The 23,355-nt window shown below is 43.0% G+C and overlaps 2 long non-coding RNA genes across 5 annotated transcripts; both read right to left on the reverse strand.

The window, feature by feature from the left end:
- Positions 1-3,724: 3,724 nt before the first annotated feature.
- LOC143721351 (uncharacterized) lies at positions 3,725-5,774 on the reverse strand. 4 transcript variants are annotated; one of them, XR_013196719.1, is made up of 3 exons: positions 5,485-5,774; positions 4,803-4,940; positions 3,725-4,134 (listed from the first exon to the last, which is right to left on the reverse strand). It is a non-coding gene; the product is annotated as an uncharacterized LOC143721351 (long non-coding RNA). The 4 variants fall into 4 exon arrangements; XR_013196720.1 differs by lacking the exon at positions 3,725-4,134 and adding an exon at positions 4,144-4,245; XR_013196718.1 differs by lacking the exon at positions 3,725-4,134 and adding an exon at positions 4,264-4,389.
- Positions 5,775-20,804: 15,030 nt separating this feature from the next.
- On the reverse strand, positions 20,805-22,131 carry LOC143721381 (uncharacterized). The gene is made up of 3 exons (XR_013196726.1): positions 21,847-22,131; positions 21,165-21,302; positions 20,805-20,906 (listed from the first exon to the last, which is right to left on the reverse strand). It is a non-coding gene; the product is annotated as an uncharacterized LOC143721381 (long non-coding RNA).
- Positions 22,132-23,355: the final 1,224 nt, after the last annotated feature.

The following is a 23,355-nucleotide window of genomic DNA, read 5'->3' on the forward strand; positions in this document are numbered from 1 at the left end:
TTAGATTTAATATTTAGATTTAACATTTAGATTTAGATTTAACATTTAGATTCAGATTTAACATTTAGATTTAACATTTAGATTTAATATTTAGATTTAGATTCAGATTTAACATTTAAATTTAACATATAGATTTAACATTTAGATTTAGATTTAATATTTAGATTTAACATTTAGGTGTAACATTTAATATTTAGATTTAACTATTTATAATATCTCTAAGTTAACAAATATTGTTGTAAATGTGCTAAAAAGTGAATGTCAAAATTACATAGCAGTTTTTTAAACGTTGTTTGAAGCTAAATGTGACAAAATATTGCTGTTATTTTCAGCGTAATCCGCTTTACAAACGGCACCCCATAGGTATGGTCATATTAGAGATAATGAGCATGCGTTTGAGAATCTCGTTGCTTTCATACGGATTAAACAGAGAATATTTGCTTTTGATAAGTTTTACATCATTTAAAAACAGAGAATTCAAGCTTTGTAAAGAAATACACTACCGTTCAAAAGTATGAGGTCAATACGATTTTTTTTTAAAGAAATAAATACTTTTCTTCAGAAAGGACGCATTAAATTGATCAAAAGTCAATTTTTATAAAAGACTTTTATAATAATGCAAAATATTTATTTTTTAATTAAATGCTTTTCTCTTGAACTTTTAAAGAATCCTGAAAAAAAAGAATTACGGTCTGCATAAAAATATAAAGCAGCACAACTGTTTTCAACTGTGATAATAATCATAAATGTTCTTGAGCATCCCCGGTTCCACCTGACCAAGTGTCGAGGTGTCCATGAGCAAGACAGCTAACCCCACCTGCTCCCGACGAGCTGGATGGCGCCTTGCATGGCTGACACCGCCGTCGGTGTGTGAATGAGTGCGTGAATGGGTGAATGTGAGGCAATATGTAAAGCGCTTTGGTGACCACTGGGTCTGTTAAAGCGCTATATAAATGCAGTCCATTTACCATTTACCATCAAATAATCATTAGAATGATTTCTGAAGGATCATGTGACACTGAAGACTGGAGTAATGATGCTGAAAATTCAGCTTTGATCACAGGAATAAATTACACTTTACTGTATAGTCAAATAGAAAACAGCTGCTTTACATTGAAATAATATTTCACAATATTACTGGATTTTTTCGTATTTTTAATCAAATAAATGCAGCCTTGAGCAGAAGAGACTTATTTTAAAAACATTAAAAATCTTACCGACCCCAACCTTTTGAACAGCAGTGTATATCTCATGTATGTGTGGCAAGTATTCGCTAAGTTACAGTTCATTTTCTGTCGTGTTTCAGAATGAACCTCACACTGAGAGAGGCAGAACGCGCATCATGTTTATTTTATTTATTTTAGGAAAAGCAAAATATTCTGTTTTTATTATGAGTGTACATAAATAAAAGTACACATACAATTTTGAATGATGTATGTATGACAAAAATTATTTGAATTTCTTTCGCACTGTTAAGAAAAAAAGCGAGACACGCGACCACCGACCCGGATCCAACGGTTGATGCCGTTGAAATTCTGCAGAAGAGCGATGACATTTCTTGTGTTGACTCCATTTACTCAAGGCTGCAAAACCGACTCCCTGTTAAAAATATGGTAGAAATATCACTTCTGCCACTAAAGGTTAAAAACTGAAAAAATAAAACCAAAGCTTTTTTTGGTTTATGTAATCAGTATGTGCTTACATTGGGCATCAGGGTGAGTTTTTTTTTAAGGTAAAATGTGATGTAATCTTGTTAAAACGGATTTCATAAAATTAGCTCTGAGCGGGAATAACTTCTTTACGAGTACACCAATCCTCAAACACATGCTATTAAAGGCCATACAGTTGATGGGGCTCTAGCGCTTTGGATAGTGTTTATAACCTTCTGTGGAAGCCTGAATACATTTCAATTTAACCCTTCACGGGCCAGACAAAAAGATCGACATGTTTCCCGGGTGTGGGTAAAATATCTGCCCCCCTGCTTGTGAAAGCAGGTCCAGCTGGACAATCTCTGCCAGCCACAGCCTCCCCGGCCAATGAGGGGCTATCAGAAGGATAGATCATTTGTTTTTTCTTACTCTGTCCAGGGTGGGAGAAATCAGACTCAGCAATGGGAATGCATTGCAACACGTTCGGCCATGGATGTGGCAGCGCATCCACAATCAAAGGCACATTTTCGTCCCTGAAAGAGACACATACATCGGACACTTTGCGTTTGCCTGCAAGGCGAAGAGATCTACGGCAGCCCTGCCATACATCCCCCAAATCCGATCCACCACCTGCGGCTGGAGCACCCATTCAGCACCCAAGAATGTTTCAGGAATGATTGCGATCAATTCAAACACATTTATGTGAAGTCTGCGAAGCTGGGGCGTCCAGCTACCATTTGCCGATCTGCCCTGAAAAACAGCCCCTCAACCTGTCAGGGATGCATCCGTTGTAACTTCTTTTCTCAGAGACACGCCCCCGAGCAGTACCCCGGTCAGGAATAAGCGGGGGTCTCTCCACTGATGAAGAGCCATCACGCACTCCGCGGATATTCTCGCTCTGGGCACAAGGTGCAGACTAGGACACGGACTCCTCGCTGCTACCCATCGCTGGAAGTCTCTCATTTTTAGCGAGCCCAGCGGGACCACAGACAGCTAAAAAGCCATCATGCCCAAAAGGTGGAGACAGGTCCTGAACAATACCACGGTTCCCCTGCGAAACTGGGCTAGGCACTGATAAAACACCATTATCATTCTTTCCAAGAGCATAGCGCGGTATGCCGCGGTGTCTCCTGAGATTGAATCAGCTGGCTTTCGGCACAGTTGATTCTGGACCCCATATTCGTGAGATGAGACGTGAGCATCTCTGTATCCCATTCCGCACACTCCCGTGAGTGAGCGCATATCAGATAATCGTCCAGATAAGCAGATATTCTGACCCCATTGTGTCTCAGCGCTGATAACGCTACCTCTATGCACCTGCTGAAACCGTGCAGAGTTTAGCCTGAGCCCGAATGGAAGAGTAAAAAAAATGTGCACACTTCACTCTGAAAGGAAAAACTGATATACCTGTATTTTCTGTGCACAGGTTAGATGCTTATATGAAAGCATCCTTGAGATCATACCCCGCGGACTGAGCGAGCAAGAGCTTTGTACTCACGAGTGCAACTCTTTATTTTGGAATCAAAGCATTGGCGCATCTTCAAAAAAACAAAACAGAATGCTGGTGAGAATGCTCAAGTCAGCCAAGAAATTTGAGTCAATTACGCAGTTTTTAAAATAGTTGCTGGTTCGATAGAATTATCTAGAAGATTGTTATTACACAATTTTGTCACTTCTCTTTCTTGTATGCTGCCATTTTATAATCCATCTAGGTCTTTGAGATCCGAATATAAAAATCTTCTGTTTTGTCTGAACAAAACACAAAAATAAGGGCGACAGACGTTTTCCCATGTCGGAACCAAACTTTGGAATGATCTCCCCTTTCCGTAAGGTCAGTACAGTCGCTACCGAAATGTAAGGCCATGTTAAAAGCACATCTTTTTAATACTTCCTGGGTACCTTCATGATAGGTGTTTGATCAATACCTTGTCTCTTTTTCCCCTCTCTGTACTCTTATTTGGGTTCAGTTATTGTGAAGCACTTGGGCAACAGCTGTTGCATTAAATGTGCTATATAAATGAAACTCATGCACATTAATTTGTTTTTCCATTTTTTTTAAGAAAAAAAGAAAAGACTTGAAGTATTAGATTTATTTGTTAAACAGGGAAAACATGGTAAAAATCAACAGTTAACTGCATGCATGGCCCCTTTCTTTATGGCCCCTTAGGGCCAGGACATTGTCCATCAGGGTGAGTTTTTTGACAGCTCTCAGCACACACTGTAGGCTTAACTGGAGGCATTGGCTGTTCGGCCGCAGGCGTCACTACAGGCTCTGGAGGACCCCCCTTACGGCCAGGACATTGGGCATCAGGGTGAGTTTTTTGACAGTTTTCAGCACACACTGTAGGCATTGGCGGTTCGGCCGCAGGCATCACTACAGGCTCTGGAGGACCCCCCTTACGGCCAGGACATTGGGCATCAGGGTGAGTTTTTTGACAGTTTTCAGCACACACTGTAGGCATTGGCGGTTCGGCCGCAGGCATCACTACAGGCTCTGGAGGAACCCCCTTACGGCCAGGACATTGGGCATCAGGGTGAGTTTTTTGACAGTTTTCAGCACACACTGTAGGCTCTCCTGGTTCGGCCGCAGGCTCCACTGGAGGCATTGGCGGTTCGGCCGCAGGCGTCACTACAGGCTCTGAAGGACCCCTCTTAGGGCCAGGACATTGGGCATCAGGGTGAGTTTTTTGACAGTTTTCAGCACACACTGCAGGCTTTGCTGGTTCGGCTGCAGGCTCTGCTGGTTCGGCCGCAGGCTCTGCTGGTTCGGCCGCAGGCGTCACTACAGGCTCTGGAGGACCCCTCTTAGGGCCAGAACATTGGCCATCAGGGTGAATTTGACAGTTTTCAGCACACACGGCAGGCTTGGCCGGTTCAGCTGCAGGCTTCACTGCATGGATTCAGATAGTCAGTCTGTTTAGTAACATTTAATCTCAGGTGTACAGCACAAAACACGCAAAGGATGAACAGCACGTTTTACTTACAGAAGGAATTGTATTTTAAGTTATTCATCATCTATTAAATTTGTAAAGCAATACTGCGCTCAAAACGGTGCTATCGGCTCAATACTTTTGACACAGAACGATAACATAAAATAAGACCAACTGAAATAACGAGGAAGCCGAATCAAAACACTAATAAAATAACAAATACCTGTATATGGAGCCATACACTGACGTCCACATCCATTGCTGCAACATTTCTCATTGTTCGGACAGTCACTGTCATATGAACAAAAGTCAGTACAATTTCCTCCACCAGATTTTGTGCTTGGACACTGTCCTGGCTTTGCTGTGATACAGACACATGACAGAAACATAAAGTGAGACTTTCAGCATTCAGTGATATGAAAAAAAGTGGTCAAAGATCAGAATAGGTTTTACAAGAAAATACTAGTTCAGTCTTTCTACTTCAGTTTCACATTTAGTTCAGTTAACATTGCCCTCCAGAGCAATCTCGATCACAAGTACATCCTCCATGGCACGACCGTCAGCTTTACCAGACACTACAGGAGTGTTGTTGTAATAGTTTCAGTATTTAAGTCAGGGGTTTTCCAATGTTCGGCTCAAACTTGAAAATATTCATACATTTATCTTCTTCAAATCGAGTAGAAATACCATACTGTCAATTAGTTTCAAAGACACAGAGTGCCGTTACAACCTATCCCACTACTGGTGAGGTGTGTTATAGAAGCACAATGCAGATAGAAGACATCCAGTCAAAATGTTGATCATAAGTTTGCCATTATAACTAATCATACTGTACATCATATTTTGTAAGGCACTTATTTATGCATTTCTTCTGGCAGTGTAATGAAGCTAAAAGATCTTCTCACCTACGACTCCAGCATGGTTGGTGCTCAAACATGCAGACAGGCACAATAAAACAACACTCAACGAGCAGTACACTCTAGCTGTCATCCTCTCGACCTGCGATCTCACAATCAACTCTCCTAGAAGATGCGCTGAATTAGTCAGTCAGGAGGAACAGTGAGGCACACACAACTACACTGAAAACATGTGCTGCTGAATCACTTAACATAAATTACTGTCTAAAGATTTATAGATCCAAGGAAGTCTTGGTAACTCCAACCCTGATGAAAATCACACCTGCGTGTAGTTTTCTCGCAGCCTAAACTTGAAGACCTTGATTAGCTTGTTCAGGTGTGTTTGATTAGGTTTGGAGTGGAGTTGTGTTCACGCCAGATGACATAATTAGAAGATGATTGAGTGTTTCTATGGCAACACTATCAACGACAAAATGGTCAGGTGGTACTGCGATCACGTGGTACAAGTCGGAGCTCTCAGAAAATTCCGAGTATACAAGTTGTTGTTATGAATAACCTCTTACACCTAAACTCTACAGGAAAGTGGATCTCTACTGGCAAAAATCTGCGTAGAATGTGAAGAGAGACAGCACACACAGATACAGGGGCATGTCTAGAATTTGAAACTGAATTTGTCAATTGCTGATTTATCCAAGTAATTATGACTAACAACAATGTGTCAAGCAACTAGGGAATACAGCCATTTTTATATATTTTTTATGATGAACCGATTGAATATAGGCTTAAACATTTTTTATAGTTATCAATAGGGTAATACAGAGCCATAAAAACAATGAAATCAAAATTTTGCATCTTGTATCAAACTCATACCGAAAACATAAGTTATCTTTTTCAACAGCCTAGATGTCTTAACAACTTTACTATTGTCCTCTAGTGAGGTTAGGGAATTGTAAAATCAGTGGAAAACTGTCTACCATTCGGCACAGTTGACATACTTTGCTTTATGTATATTATATTTCCCAAATAAAATAAGAATTTTAATTATATTGTCCATTTCCAATAAACCGGTATCACATTCCATAAACAAGACCATAGATCTTGCACCTTGGAAACATATATGTTTCTGGATATATCTATCATAAACGGCAACACTTCTGTCACCTCTCAATAATATTTAATCTCATTCACTCCTGTCGTTATCATCTTAAAATCTGTAAATATGCACAGTATCAGCAAATGTTAGATTACTTGCGTAACCCTGGTTCTCTGCGAATAGAGCAATGTATCTCACTATACATCCCCAGGCGTGATAGACTTTGGAAGCACCAGTTACAGCACAGCTCACAGTTACAATCACAGCTCATGACAAGGAGCCCACCCCCTCTCTATATATACAGCTATGAAACCCAAAACGGCATTCTAAGCACGCTCTTCCCCTGTTTTATGCTAGTAGGGAAGCTTGGTCAGATACATTGCTCTGTTCCCAGAAAACCGAGGTTACGCAATTAACCTAACATTCTCTTTCAAGCAAACACTCGGTATCTCTCTATGGAAAAAATATAGCCAACTCCCGTAACGCATGCTCTCCAAAGAACCAACATTGAGAACTGCATGAGCCATAGAGGTTGCAGTGACATCCAGACGGTAAAATCTGACAAATGTATGAGGGGAAGCCCAGGATGCCGCTGCACAAATATCTCATACCGAAAACCCGTTGAACAATGCCCTGAGGTAGCTGTACCCCTTGTAGAATGAGCCCTTAAGCCTGCCGGGGAATGAAGACCCATAGAAGTATAGGCCGATTCAATCGCCTCCACCATCAAATGGGAAAGGCGCTTCGAGGAGATCGGCTTACCCTTACATTGAGTGGCCCATGAAACGAATAACTGATCACTCTTCCTGAACGATCGTGTCCTGTTTACATAATGGCATACAGTGCACAAAGTGTGCAATTTCTGCTCCTCCTATGAAGAAAATGTAGGGGGTAAAAGTAGGGCTGGGTATCGAGTTCGATACTTTTTAGGCGCCGACCAAATTGCCTCGATACCATCAAGTATAAAAAAAAAAAAGTCTTTTCATTCGGTACCAAATTTCGATATCCAAGGGGTCAATCTCGTCAACGTCTGTGAGCCACTAAGCTTGCAGCATGATAGGCTGTGGCGAGGCATCAAGGAAAAACACTAGTTTATGCTGGCCGGTTACACGTGGGTCACACGTGAGGCTGTAGTATGTAAGCGTTCCAACCCCAATAGATGTAAAAGATGTGGAAAAGATCCAAAGTGTGGCTAAATTTCACCAGACTCGATGTCAACATCGTGCGATGCAATATTGGCGACAAGATAATTGCTGCCAAGACCGGCCACACAACAAATCTGATGAAGCACTTGACAGTCCACGAAATAAACTTAAGAGCAGAAATTTGCTCCGTCTTCGACTGCAAGAAGAACTGGAGCGCATCACAAATGAACCGAAACTCAGCGTAAAGCCTACTTGCCTAACAGACATGAGAAATAGGCATATAGAGAGCATTAAATGTCTATTTTTAAATGCACCAATTCGAATCAAAAAAATTTTTTGCATTTCGCTCTATAGGCACGCTGGGGTTCACTATACTCCGAAGATGACGAGTCAGCAATGTCAACTTCATATTTGCAGCCAACACTGACTCAGAAAACACTAGTTTATTAATAAACAATTAAAATGTTTCCTTGCTATTTTTTCCTGCACATTCATAATCGTTAGGCTACTTTGCGGCAAGCTTTATACGTGCGCTTGAGCGCGGGGTGTATATTCCGCCCCCCAGTGCAACTCCAAAGCAGAGCAGTTCTAAGCTGAATCACTGACTTTGGGAACGAAAGCCGGGATAGGCAGCAGCGTAACCTTGCTGTCGTCCAGACTAAAGTTCAGACATGCTTGATGAACCGACATGACATGTAACCGACTCACCCACTTGCTTAGCTGAGACTAAAGCAAGTAGTAAGACCATTTTCAGAGATAGGAGCTTAATATGAACACTCTCCAGAGGTTCAAACGGGGCTCGAGTTAAAGCATTTAGAACCGTGGACAAGTCCAATGACAGCACCAGCAGCTTCGACACTGGTCTCAAACGCTTCACTCCCTTCATAAAATGGCATATGAGAGGGTGCCGTCCCACTGAAACCCCTTCGAAACCTACATGACAAACTGAAATAGCAGCAAAGTAAACTTTAATAGTAGAAAACGCTCTCCCGTTGTTCATCATGCTTTGCAAAAAGCAGAGTACATCACTGAACGGGAATAACTTCTTTACGAGTACACCAGTCCTCAAACACACGCTATTAAAGGCCATACAGTTGATGGGGCTCTAGCGCTTTGGATAGTGTTTATAACCTTCTGTGGAAGCCTGAATGCGTTTCAATTTAACCCTTCACGGGCCAGACACAAAGATCGACATGTTCCGGGTGTGGGTAAAATATCTGCCCCCCTGCTTGTGAAAGCAGGTCCAGCTGGACAATCTCTGCCAGCCACAGCCTCCCCGGCCAATGAGGGGCTATCAGAAGGATAGATCATTTGTTTTTTCTTACTCTGTCCAGGGTGGGACAAATCAGACTCAGCGATGGGAATGCATAGCAACACGTTCGGCCATGGATGTGGCAGAGCATTCCACAATCAAAGGCACATTTTCGTCCCTGAAAGAGACACATACATCGGACACTTTGCGTTTGCCTGCAAGGCGAAGAGATCTTTTTTTTAAGGTAATTTGTAATGTAATCTTGTTAAACCGAATTTCATAAAATTGTTATCGAAAAAAGTATCGTTGAGGAACCGGTATCGAAGTCAAGGTATCAGTATTGATATTATTATGTGAAATTTTTATATGATACCCAGCCCTAGGTAAAAGGCATGCAACTCCAAACCAGAGCAGTTCTAAGCTGAATCACTGACTTTGGGAACGAAAGCCGGGATAGGCAGCAGCGTAACCTTGCTGTCGTCCAGACTAAAGTTCAGACATGCTTGATGAACCGACATGGCATGTAACCGACTCACCCTCTCGCTTAGCTGAGACTAAAGCAAGTAGTAAGACCATTTTCAGAGATAGGAGCTTAATATGAACACTCTCCAGAGGTTCAAACGGGGCTCGAGTTAAAGCATTTAGAACCGTGGACAAGTCCCATGACAGCACCAGCCGCTTCGACACTGGTCTCAAACGCTTCACTCCCTTCATAAAATGGCATATGAGAGGGTGCCGTCCCACTGAAACTCCTTCGAAACCTACATGACAAACTGAAATAGCAGCAAAGTAAACTTTAATAGTAGAAAACGCTCTCCCGTTGTTCATCATGCTTTGCAAAAAGCAGAGTACATCACTGAACGGGAATAACTTCTTTACGAGTACACCAGTCCTCAAACACACGCTATTATAGGCCATACAGTTGATGGGGCTCTAGCGCTTTGGATAGTGTTTATAACCTTCTGTGGAAGCCTGAATGCGTTTCAATTGAACCCTTCACGGGCCAGACACAAAGATCGACATGTTCCGGGTGTGGGTAAAATATCTGCCCCCCTGCTTGTGAAAGCAGGTCCAGCTGGACAATCTCTGCCAGCCACAGCCTCCCCGGCCAATGAGGGGCTATCAGAAGGATAGATCATTTGTTTTTTCTTACTCTGTCCAGGGTGGGAGAAATCAGACTCAGCGATGGGAATGCATAGCAACACGTTCGGCCATGGATGTGGCAGCGCATCCACAATCAAAGGCACATTTTCGTCCCTGAAAGAGACACATACATCGGACACTTTGCGTTTGCCTGCAAGGCGAAGAGATCTACGGCAGCCCTGCCATACATCCCTCAAATCCGATCCACCACCTGCGGCTGGAGCAATACCCATTACCAATACCCATGAGAATAACCATTCTCCGTATAACAGGTTTTCCCTTGAAAGGAGATCTGTTCCTACATTTTAGGACTCCCGGTATGTGCGTCATGCGCAGTGAGCTGAAGTTGTGCAGTTGAAACGAACGCGTTCCCTCTTGGCTATTGATATATGCCACCACAGTTGTGTTGTCTTCTCTGACCAGGGAGTACCCACTCTCCGTACAACAGGTTTCCCCTTGAAAGGAGATCTGTTCCTACATTTTAGGACTCCCGGTACGTGCGTCATGCGCAGTGAGCTGAAGTTGTGCAGTTTCAACAAACGTGTTCCCTCTTGGCTATTAATATATGCCACCACCGTTGTGTTGTCTTCTCTGACCAGAACATGAAACCCTTTCAAGAATATTTTCAGGAATTATTGCGATCAACTCCAACACATTTATGTGAAGTCTGCGAAGCTGGGGCGTCCAGCTACCATTTGCCGATATGCCCTGAAAAACAGCCCCTCAACCTGTCAGGGATGCATCCGTTGTAACTTCTTTTCTCAGAGACACGCCCCCGAGCAGTACCCCGGTCAGGAATAAGCGGGGGTCTCTCCACTGATGAAGAGCCATCACGCACTCCGCGGATATTCTCACTCTGCGCACAAGGTGCAGACTAGGACACGGACTCCTCGCTGCTACCCATCGCTGGAAGTCTCTCATTTTTAGCGAGCCCAGCAGGACCACAGACAGCTAAAAAGCCATCATGCCCAAAAGGTGGAGACAGGTCCTGAACAATACCACGGTTCCCCTGCGAAACTGGGCTTGGCACTGATAAAACACCATTATCATTCTTTCCAAGAGCATAGCGTGGTATGCCGCGGTGTCTCCTGAGATTGAATCAGCTGGCTTTCGGCACAGTTGATTCTGGACCCCATATTCGTGAGATGAGACGTGAGCCTCTCAGTATCCCATTCCGCACACTCCCGTGAGTGAGCGCATATCAGATAATCGTCCAGATAAGCAGATATTCTGACCCCATTGTGTCTCAGCGCTGATAACGCTACCTCTATGCAACTGCTGAAACCGTGCAGAGTTTAGGCTGAGCCCGAATGGAAGAGTAAAAAAAATGTGCACACTTCACTCTGAAAGGAAAAACTGATAAACCTGTATTTTCTGTGCGCAGGTTAGATGCTTATATGAAAGCATCCTTGAGATCAAACCCCGCGGACTGAGCGAGCAAGAGCTTTGTACTCACGAGTGCAACTCTTTATTTTGGAATCAAAGCATTGGCGCATCTTCAAAAAAACAAAACAGAATGCTGGTGAGAATGCTCAAGTCAGCCAAGAAATTTGAGTCAATTACGCAGTTTTTAAAATAGTTGCTGGTTCGATAGAATTATCTAGAAGATTGTTATTACAGAATTTTGTCACTTCTCTTTCTAGTATGCTGGACTTTTATAATCCATCTAGGTCTTTTGAGATCCGAATATAAAAATCTTCTGTTTTGTCTGAACAAAACAAACATAAGGCCGACAGAACGTTTTCCCATGTCGGAACCAAACTTTGGAATGATCTCCCCTTTCCGTAAGGTCAGTACAGTCGCTACCGAAATGTAAGGCCATGTTAAAAGCACATCTTTTTAAGACTTCCTGGGCACCTTCATGATAGGTGTTTGATCAATACCTTGTCTCTTTTTCCCCTCTCTGTACTCTTATTTGGGTTTAGTTATTGTGAAGCACTTGGGCAACAGCTGTTGCATTAAATGTGCTATATAAATGAAACTCATGCACATTAATTTGTTTTTCCATTTTTTTTAAGAAAAAAAATAAAAAAAAGAAGAAAAGACTTGAAGTATTAGGTTTATTTGTTAAACAGGGAAAACATGGTAAAAATCAACAGTTAACTGCATGCATGGCCCCTTTCTTTATGGCCCCTTAGGGCCAGGACATTGTCCATCAGGGTGAGTTTTTTGACAGCTCTCAGCACACACTGTAGGCTTCACTGGAGGCATTGGCTGTTCGGCCGCAGGCGTCACTACAGGCTCTGGAGGACCCCCCTTACGGCCAGGACATTGGGCATTAGGGTGAGTTTTTCGACAGTTTTCAGCACACACTGTAGGCATTGGCGGTTCGGCCGCAGGCATCACTACAGGCTCTGGAGGACCCCCCTTACGGCCAGGACATTGGGCATCAGGGTGAGTTTTTTGACAGCTCTCAGCACACACTGTAGGCCTCACTGGAGGCATTGGCTGTTCGGCCGCAGGCGTCACTACAGGCTCTGGAGGAACCCCCTTACGGCCAGGACATTGGGCATCAGGGTGAGTTTTTTGACAGTTTTCAGCACACACTGTAGGCATTGGCAGTTCGGCCGCAGGCATCACTACAGGCTCTGGAGGACCCCCCTTACGGCCAGGACATTTTGCATCAGGGTGAGTTTTTTGACAGTTTTCAGCACACACTGTAGGCACTGGCGGTTCGGCCGCAGGCATCACTACAGGCTCTGGAGGAACCCCCTTACGGCCAGGACATTGGCCATCAGGGTGAGTTTTTTGACAGTTTTCAGCACACACTGCAGGCTCTGCTGGTTCGGCCGCAGGCTCCACTGGAGGCATTGGCGGTTCGGCCGCAGGCGTCACTACAGGCTCTGAAGGACCCCTCTTAGGGCCAGGACATTGGGCATCAGGGTGAGTTTTTTGACAGTTTTCAGCACACTCTGCAGGCTTTGCTGGTTCGGCCGCAGACTCTGCTGGTTCGGCCGCAGGCGTCTCTACAGGCTCTGGAGGACCCCTCTTAGGGCCAGAACATTGGCCATCAGGGTGAATTTGACAGTTTTCAGCACACACTGCAGGCTTGGCCGGTTCAGCTGCAGGCTTCACTGCATGGATTCAGATAATCAGTCTGTTTAGTAACATTTAATCTCAGGTGTACAGCACAAAACACGCAAAGGATGAACAGCACGTTTTACTTACAGAAGGAATTGTATTTTAAGTTATTCATCATCTATTAAATTTGTAAAGCAATACTGCGCTCAAAACGGTGCTATCAATACTTTTGACATAGAACGATAACATAAAATAAGACCAACTGAAATAACGAGGAAGCCGATTCAAAACACTAATAAAATAACAAATACCTGTATATGGAGCCATACACTGACGTCCACATCCATTGCTGCAACATTTCTCATTGTTCGGACAGTCACTGTCATATGAACAAAACTCAGTACAATTTCCTCCACCAGATTTTGTGTTTGGACACTGTCCTGGCTTTGCTGTGATACGAACACATGACAGAAACATAAAGTGAGACTTTCAGCATTCAGTGATATGAAAAAAAGTGGTCAAAGATCAGAATAGGTTTTACAAGAAAATACTAGTTCAGTCTTTCTACTGGAGTTTCACATTTAGTTCAGTTAACATTGCCCTCCAGAGCAATCTCGATCACAAGTACATCCTCCATGGCACGACCGTCAGCTTTACCAGACACTACAGGAGTGTTGTTGTAATAGTTTCAGTATTTAAGTCAGGGGTTTTCCAATGTTCGGCTCAAACTTGAAAATATTCATACATTTATCTGCTTCAAATAGAGTAGAAATACCATACTGTCAATTAGTTTCAAAGACACAGAGTGCCGTTACAAACTATCCCACTACTGGTGAGGTGTGTTATAGAAGCACAATGCAGATAGAAGACATCCAGTTAAAATGTTGATCATAAGTTTGCCATTACAACTAATCATACTGTACATCATATTTTGTAAGGCACTTATTTATGCATTTCTTCAGGCGGAGTAATGAAGCTAAAAGATCTTCTCACCTACGACTCCAGCATGGTTGGTGCTCAAACATGCAGACAGGCACAATAAAACAACACTCAACGAGCAGTACACTCTAGCTGTCATCCTCTCGACCTGCGATCTCACAATCAACTCTGCTAGAAGATGCGCTGAATTAGTCAGTCAGGAGGAACAGTGAGGCACACACAACTACACTGAAAACATGTGCTGCTGAATCACTTAACATAAATTACTGTCTAAAGATTTATAGATCCAAGGAAGTCTTGGTAACTCCAACCCTGATGAAAATCACACCTGCGTGTAGTTTTCTCGCAGCCTAAACTTGAAGACCTTGATTAGCTTGTTCAGGTGTGTTTGATTAGGTTTGGAGTGGAGTTGTGTTCACGCCAGATGACATAATTAGAAGATCATTGAGTGTTTCTATGGCAACACTATCAACGATAAAATGGTCAGGTGGTACTGCGATCACATGGTACAAGTCGGAGCTCTCAGAAAATTCAGAGTATACAAGTTGTTGTTATGAATAACCTCTTACACCTAAACTCTACAGGAAAGTGGATCTCTACTGGCAAAAATCTGCGTAGAATGTGAAGAGAGACAGCACACACAGACGCAGGGGCATGTCTAGAATTTGAAACTGAATTTGTCAATTGCTGATTTATCCAAGTAATTATGACTAACAACAATGTGTCAAGCAACTAGGGAATACAGCCATTTTTATATATTTTTTATGATGAACAGATTGAATATAGGCTTAAACATTTTTTATAGTTAACAATAGGGTAATACAGAGCCATAAAAACACTTGAATCTATAAAACAATGAAATCAAAATTTTGCATCTTGTATCAAACTCATACCGAAAACATAAGTTATCTTTTTCAACAGCCTAGATGTCTTAACAACTTTACTATTGTCCTCTAGTGAGGTTAGGGAATTGTAAAATATCTTTAAGTCAGTGGAAAACTGTCTACCATTCGGCACAGTTGACATACTTTGCTTTATGTATATTATATTTCCCAAATAAAATAAGAATTTTAATTATATTGTCCATTTCCAATAAACCGGTATCACATTCCATAAACAAGACCATAGATCTTGCACCTTGGAAACATATATGTTTCTGGATATATCTATCATAAACGGCATCACTTCTGTCACCTCTCAATAATATTTCATCTCATTCACTCCTGTCGTCATCATCTTAAAATCTGTAAATATGCACAGTATCAGCAAATGTTAGATTACTTGCGTAACCCTGGTTCTCTGCGAATAGAGCAATGTATCTCACTATACATCCCCAGGCGTGATAGACTTTGGAAGCACCAATTACAGCACAGCTCACAGTTACAATCACAGCTCATGACAAGGAGCCCACCCCCTCTCTATATATACAGCTATGAAACCCAAAACGGCATTCTAAGCACGCTCTTCCCCTGTTTTATGCTAGTAGGGAAGCTTGGTCAGATACATTGCTCTGTTCCCAGAAAACCGAGGTTACGCAAGTAACCTAACATTCTCTTTCAAGCAAACACTCGGTATCTCTCTATGGAAAAAATATAGCCAACTCACGTAACGCATGCTCTCCAAAGAACCAACATTGAGAACTGCATGAGCCATAGAGGTTGCAGTGACATCCAGACGGTAAAATCTGACAAATGTATGAGGGGAAGCCCAGGATGCCGCTGCACAAATATCTCATACCGAAAACCCGTTGAACAATGCCCTGAGGTAGCTGTACCCCTTGTAGAATGAGCCCTTAAGCCTGCCGGGGAATGAAGACCCATAGAAGTATAGGCCGATTCAATCGCCTCCACCATCAAATGGGAAAGGCGCTTCGAGGAGATCGGCTTACCCTTACATTGAGTGGCCCATGAAACGAATAACTGATCACTCTTCCTGAACGATCGTGTGCTGTTTACATAATGGCATACAGGGCACAAAGTGTGCAATTTCTGCTCCACCTATGAAGAAAATGTAGGGGGTAAAAGTAGGGCTGGGTATCGAGTTCTATACTTTTTAGGCGCCGACCAAATTGCCTCGATACCATCAAGTATAAAAAAAAAAACCTCTTTTCATTCGGTACCAAATTTCGATATCCAAGGGGTCAATCTCGTCAACGTCTGTGAGCCAATAAGCTTGCAGCATGATAGGCTGTGGCGAGGCATCAAGGAAAAACACTAGTTTATGCTGGCCGGTTACACGTGGGTCACACGTGAGGCTGTAGTATGTAAGCGTTCCAACCCCAATAGATGTAAAAGATGTGGAAAAGATCCAAAGTGTGGCTACATTTCACCAGACTCGATGTCAACATCGTGCGATGCAATATTTGCGACAAGATAATCGCTGCCAAGACCGGCCACACAACAAATCTGATGAAGCACTTGACAGTCCACAGAATAAACTTAAGAGCAGAAATTTGCTCCGTCTTCGACTGCAAGAAGAACTGGAGCGCATCACAAATGAACCGAAACTCAGCGTAAAGCCTACTTGCCTAACAGACATGAGAAATAGGCATATAGAGAGCATTAAATGTCTATTTTTAAATGCACCAATTCGAATCTAAAAAAAATTGCATTTCGCTCTATAGGTACGCTGGGGTTCACTATAGTGCGTAGTCAGCAATGACAACTTCATATTTGCAGCCAACACTGACTCAGAAAACACTAGTTTATTAATAAACAATTAAAATGTTTCCTTGCTATTTTTTCCTGCACATTCATAATCGTTAGGCTACTTTGCGGCAAGCTTTATACGTGTGCTTGAGCGCGGGGTGTATATTCCGCCCCCCAGTGGCCTATATGAGCCTTTGAGTCTGTAAAAAAAAAAAAAGGCAACAAACTGAAAAAATGAAACCAAAGCTTTTTTTTAAGGTAATTTGTAATGTAATCTTGTTAAACCGAATTTCATAAAATTGTTATCGAAAAAAGTATCGTTCAAGAACCGGTATCGAAGTCAAGGTATCAGTATTGATATTATTATGTGAAATTTTTATATGATACCCAGCCCTAGGTAAAAGGCATGCAACTCCAAAGCAGAGCAGTTCTAAGCTGAATCACTGACTTTGGGAACGAAAGCCGGGATAGGCAGCAGCGTAACCTTGCTGTCGTCCAGACTAAAGTTCAGACATGCTTGATGAACCGACATGGCATGTAACCGACTCACCCACTCGCTTAGCTGAGACTAAAGCAAGTAGTAAGACCATTTTCAGAGATAGGAGCTTAATATGAACACTCTCCAGAGGTTCAAACGGGGCTCGAGTTAAAGCATTTAGAACCGTGGACAAGTCCCATGACAGCACCAGCCGCTTCGACACTGGTCTCAAACGCTTCACTCCCTTCATAAAATGGCATATGAGAGGGTGCCGTCCCACTGAAACCCCTTCGAAACCTACATGACAAACTGAAATAGCAGCAAAGTAAACTTTAATAGTAGAAAACGCTCTCCCGTTGTTCATCATGCTTTGCAAAAAGCAGAGTACATCACTGAACGGGAATAACTTCTTTACGAGTACACCAGTCCTCAAACACACGCTATTAAAGGCCATACAGTTGATGGGGCTCTAGCGCTTTGGATAGTGTTTATAACCTTCTGTGGAAGCCTGAATGCGTTTCAATTTAACCCTTCACGGGCCAGACACAAAGATCGACATGTTCCGGGTGTGGGTAAAATATCTGCCCCCCTGCTTGTGAAAGCAGGTCCAGCTGGACAATCTCTGCCAGCCACAGCCTCCCCGGCCAATGAGGGGCTATCAGAAGGATAGATCATTTGTTTTTTCTTACTCTGTCCAGGGTGGGAGAAATCAGACTCAGCGATGGGAATGCATAGCAACACGTTCGGCCATGGATGTGGCAGCGCATCCACAATCAAAGGCACATTTTCGTCCCTGAAAGAGACACATACATCGGACACTTTGCGTTTGCCTGCAAGGCGAAGAGATCTACGGCAGCCCTGCCATACATCCCCCAAATCCGATCCACCACCTGCGGCTGGAGCAATACCCATTACCAATACCCATGAGAATAACCATTCTCATTATAACAGGTTTTCCCTTGAAAGGAGATCTGTTCCTACATTTTAGGACTCCCGGTATGTGCGTCATGCGCAGTGAGCTGAAGTTGTGCAGTTGAAACGAACGTGTTCCCTCTTGGCTATTGATATATGCCACCACAGTTGTGTTGTCTTCTCTGACCAGGGAGTACCCATTCTCCGTACAACAGGTTTCCCCTTGAAAGGAGATCTGTTCCTACATTTTAGGACTCCCGGTACGTGCGTCATGCGCAGTGAGCTGAAGTTGTGAAGTTGCAACAAACGTGTTCCCTCTTGGCTATTAATATATGCCACCACCGTTGTGTTGTCTTCTCTGACCAGAACATGAAACCCTTTCAAGAATATTTTCAGGAATGATTGCGATCAACTCCAACACATTTATGTGAAGTCTGCGAAGCTGGGGCGTCCAGCTACCATTTGCCGATCTGCCCTGAAAAACAGCCCCTCAGCCTGTCAGGGATGCATCCGTTGTAACTTCTTTTCTCAGAGACACGCCCCCGAGCAGTACCCCGGTCAGGAATAAGCGGGGGTCTCTCCACTGATGAAGAGCCATCACGCACTCCGCGGATATTCTCACTCTGCGCACAAGGTGCAGACTAGGACACGGACTCCTCGCTGCTACCCATCGCTGGAAGTCTCTCATTTTTAGCGAGCCCAGCGGGACCACAGACAGCTAAAAAGCCATCATGCCCAAAAGGTGGAGACAGGTCCTGAACAATACCACGGTTCCCTGCGAAACTGGGCTTGGCACTGATAAAACACCATTATCATTCTTTCCAAGAGCATAGCGCGGTATGCTGCGGTGTCTCCTGAGATTGAATCAGCTGGCTTTCGGCACAGTTGATTCTGGACCCCATATTCGTGAGATGAGACGTGAGCATCTCTGTATCCCATTCCGCACACTCCCGTGAGTGAGCGCATATCAGATAATCGTCCAGATAAGCAGATATTCTGACCCCATTGTGTCTCAGCGCTGATAACGCTACCTCTATGCACCTGCTGAAACCGTGCAGAGTTTAGGCTGAGCCCGAATGGAAGAGTAAAAAAAATGTGCACACTTCACTCTGAAAGGAGAAACTGATAAACCTGTATTTTATGTGCGCAGGTTAGATGATTATATGAAAGCATCCTTGAGATCATATCCCGCAGACTGAGCGAGAAAGAGCTTTGTACTCACGAGTGCAACTCTTTATTTTGGAATCAAAGCATTGGCGCATCTTCAAAAAAACAAAACAGAATGCTGGTGAGAATGCTCAAGTCAGCCAAGAAATTTGAGTCAATTACATAGTTTTTAAAATAGTTGCTGGTTCGATAGAATTATCTAGAAGATTGTTATTACACAATTTTGTCACTTCTCTTTCTAGTATGCTGGACTTTTATAATCCATCTAGGTCTTTTGAGATCCGAATATAAAAATCTTCTGTTTTGTCTGAACAAAACAAACATAAGGCCGACAGAACGTTTTCCCATGTCGGAACCAAACTTTGGAATGATCTCCCCTTTCCGTAAGGTCAGTACAGTCGCTACCGAAATGTAAGGCCATGTTAAAAGCACATCTTTTTAAGACTTCCTGGGCACCTTCATGATAGGTGTTTGATCAATACCTTGTCTCTTTTTCCCCTCTCTGTACTCTTATTTGGGTTTAGTTATTGTGAAGCACTTGGGCAACAGCTGTTGCATTAAATGTGCTATATAAATGAAACTCATGCACATTAATTTGTTTTTCCATTTTTTTTAAGAAAAAAAATAAAAAAAGAAGAAAAGACTTGAAGTATTAGGTTTATTTGTTAAACAGGGAAAACATGGTAAAAATCAACAGTTAACTGCATGCATGGCCCCTTTCTTTATGGCCCCTTAGGGCCAGGACATTGTCCATCAGGGTGAGTTTTTTGACAGCTCTCAGCACACACTGTAGGCTTCACTGGAGGCATTGGCTGTTCGGCCGCAGGCGTCACTACAGGCTCTGGAGGACCCCCCTTACGGCCAGGACATTGGGCATTAGGGTGAGTTTTTCGACAGTTTTCAGCACACACTGTTGGCATTGGCGGTTCGGCCGCAGGCATCACTACAGGCTCTGGAGGACCCCCCTTACGGCCAGGACATTGGGCATCAGGGTGAGTTTTTTGACAGCTCTCAGCACACACTGTAGGCCTCACTGGAGGCATTGGCTGTTCGGCCGCAGGCGTCACTACAGGCTCTGGAGGACCCCCCTTACGGCCAGGACATTGGGCATCAGGGTGAGTTTTTTGACAGTTTTCAGCACACACTGTAGGCATTGGCAGTTCGGCCGCAGGCATCACTACAGGCTCTGGAGGACCCCCCTTACGGCCAGGACATTTTGCATCAGGGTGAGTTTTTTGACAGTTTTCAGCACACACTGTAGGCACTGGCGGTTCGGCCGCAGGCATCACTACAGGCTCTGGAGGAACCCCCTTACGGCCAGGACATTGGCCATCAGGGTGAGTTTTTTGACAGTTTTCAGCACACACTGCAGGCTCTGCTGGTTCGGCCGCAGGCTCCACTGGAGGCATTGGCGGTTCGGCCGCAGGCGTCACTACAGGCTCTGAAGGACCCCTCTTAGGGCCAGGACATTGGGCATCAGGGTGAGTTTTTTGACAGTTTTCAGCACACTCTGCAGGCTTTGCTGGTTCGGCCGCAGACTCTGCTGGTTCGGCCGCAGGCGTCTCTACAGGCTCTGGAGGACCCCTCTTAGGGCCAGAACATTGGCCATCAGGGTGAATTTGACAGTTTTCAGCACACACTGCAGGCTTGGCCGGTTCAGCTGCAGGCTTCACTGCATGGATTCAGATAATCAGTCTGTTTAGTAACATTTAATCTCAGGTGTACAGCACAAAACACGCAAAGGATGAACAGCACGTTTTACTTACAGAAGGAATTGTATTTTAAGTTATTCATCATCTATTAAATTTGTAAAGCAATACTGCGCTCAAAACGGTGCTATCAATACTTTTGACACAGAACGATAACATAAAATAAGACCAACTGAAATAACGAGGAAGCCGATTCAAAACACTAATAAAATAACAAATACCTGTATATGGAGCCATACACTGACGTCCACATCCATTGCTGCAACATTTCTCATTGTTCGGACAGTCACTGTCATATGAACAAAACTCAGTACAATTTCCTCCACCAGATTTTGTGTTTGGACACTGTCCTGGCTTTGCTGTGATACGAACACATGACAGAAACATAAAGTGAGACTTTCAGCATTCAGTGATATGAAAAAAAGTGGTCAAAGATCAGAATAGGTTTTACAAGAAAATACTAGTTCAGTCTTTCTACTGGAGTTTCACATTTAGTTCAGTTAACATTGCCCTCCAGAGCAATCTCGATCACAAGTACATCCTCCATGGCACGACCGTCAGCTTTACCAGACACTACAGGAGTGTTGTTGTAATAGTTTCAGTATTTAAGTCAGGGGTTTTCCAATGTTCGGCTCAAACTTGAAAATATTCATACATTTATCTGCTTCAAATAGAGTAGAAATACCATACTGTCAATTAGTTTCAAAGACACAGAGTGCCGTTACAAACTATCCCACTACTGGTGAGGTGTGTTATAGAAGCACAATGCAGATAGAAGACATCCAGTTAAAATGTTGATCATAAGTTTGCCATTACAACTAATCATACTGTACATCATATTTTGTAAGGCACTTATTTATGCATTTCTTCAGGCGGAGTAATGAAGCTAAAAGATCTTCTCACCTACGACTCCAGCATGGTTGGTGCTCAAACATGCAGACAGGCACAATAAAACAACACTCAACGAGCAGTACACTCTAGCTGTCATCCTCTCGACCTGCGATCTCACAATCAACTCTGCTAGAAGATGCGCTGAATTAGTCAGTCAGGAGGAACAGTGAGGCACACACAACTACACTGAAAACATGTGCTGCTGAATCACTTAACATAAATTACTGTCTAAAGATTTATAGATCCAAGGAAGTCTTGGTAACTCCAACCCTGATGAAAATCACACCTGCGTGTAGTTTTCTCGCAGCCTAAACTTGAAGACCTTGATTAGCTTGTTCAGGTGTGTTTGATTAGGTTTGGAGTGGAGTTGTGTTCACGCCAGATGACATAATTAGAAGATCATTGAGTGTTTCTATGGCAACACTATCAACGATAAAATGGTCAGGTGGTACTGCGATCACATGGTACAAGTCGGAGCTCTCAGAAAATTCAGAGTATACAAGTTGTTGTTATGAATAACCTCTTACACCTAAACTCTACAGGAAAGTGGATCTCTACTGGCAAAAATCTGCGTAGAATGTGAAGAGAGACAGCACACACAGACGCAGGGGCATGTCTAGAATTTGAAACTGAATTTGTCAATTGCTGATTTATCCAAGTAATTATGACTAACAACAATGTGTCAAGCAACTAGGGAATACAGCCATTTTTATATATTTTTTATGATGAACAGATTGAATATAGGCTTAAACATTTTTTATAGTTAACAATAGGGTAATACAGAGCCATAAAAACACTTGAATCTATAAAACAATGAAATCAAAATTTTGCATCTTGTATCAAACTCATACCGAAAACATAAGTTATCTTTTTCAACAGCCTAGATGTCTTAACAACTTTACTATTGTCCTCTAGTGAGGTTAGGGAATTGTAAAATATCTTTAAGTCAGTGGAAAACTGTCTACCATTCGGCACAGTTGACATACTTTGCTTTATGTATATTATATTTCCCAAATAAAATAAGAATTTTAATTATATTGTCCATTTCCAATAAACCGGTATCACATTCCATAAACAAGACCATAGATCTTGCACCTTGGAAACATATATGTTTCTGGATATATCTATCATAAACGGCATCACTTCTGTCACCTCTCAATAATATTTCATCTCATTCACTCCTGTCGTCATCATCTTAAAATCTGTAAATATGCACAGTATCAGCAAATGTTAGATTACTTGCGTAACCCTGGTTCTCTGCGAATAGAGCAATGTATCTCACTATACATCCCCAGGCGTGATAGACTTTGGAAGCACCAATTACAGCACAGCTCACAGTTACAATCACAGCTCATGACAAGGAGCCCACCCCCTCTCTATATATACAGCTATGAAACCCAAAACGGCATTCTAAGCACGCTCTTCCCCTGTTTTATGCTAGTAGGGAAGCTTGGTCAGATACATTGCTCTGTTCCCAGAAAACCGAGGTTACGCAAGTAACCTAACATTCTCTTTCAAGCA

Source organism: Siphateles boraxobius, unplaced genomic scaffold, assembly GCF_051911475.1.
Source record: "Siphateles boraxobius isolate OS27281-9 unplaced genomic scaffold, OSU_SipBor_1 66, whole genome shotgun sequence".
Classification (NCBI taxonomy): Eukaryota; Metazoa; Chordata; class Actinopteri; order Cypriniformes; family Leuciscidae; genus Siphateles; species Siphateles boraxobius.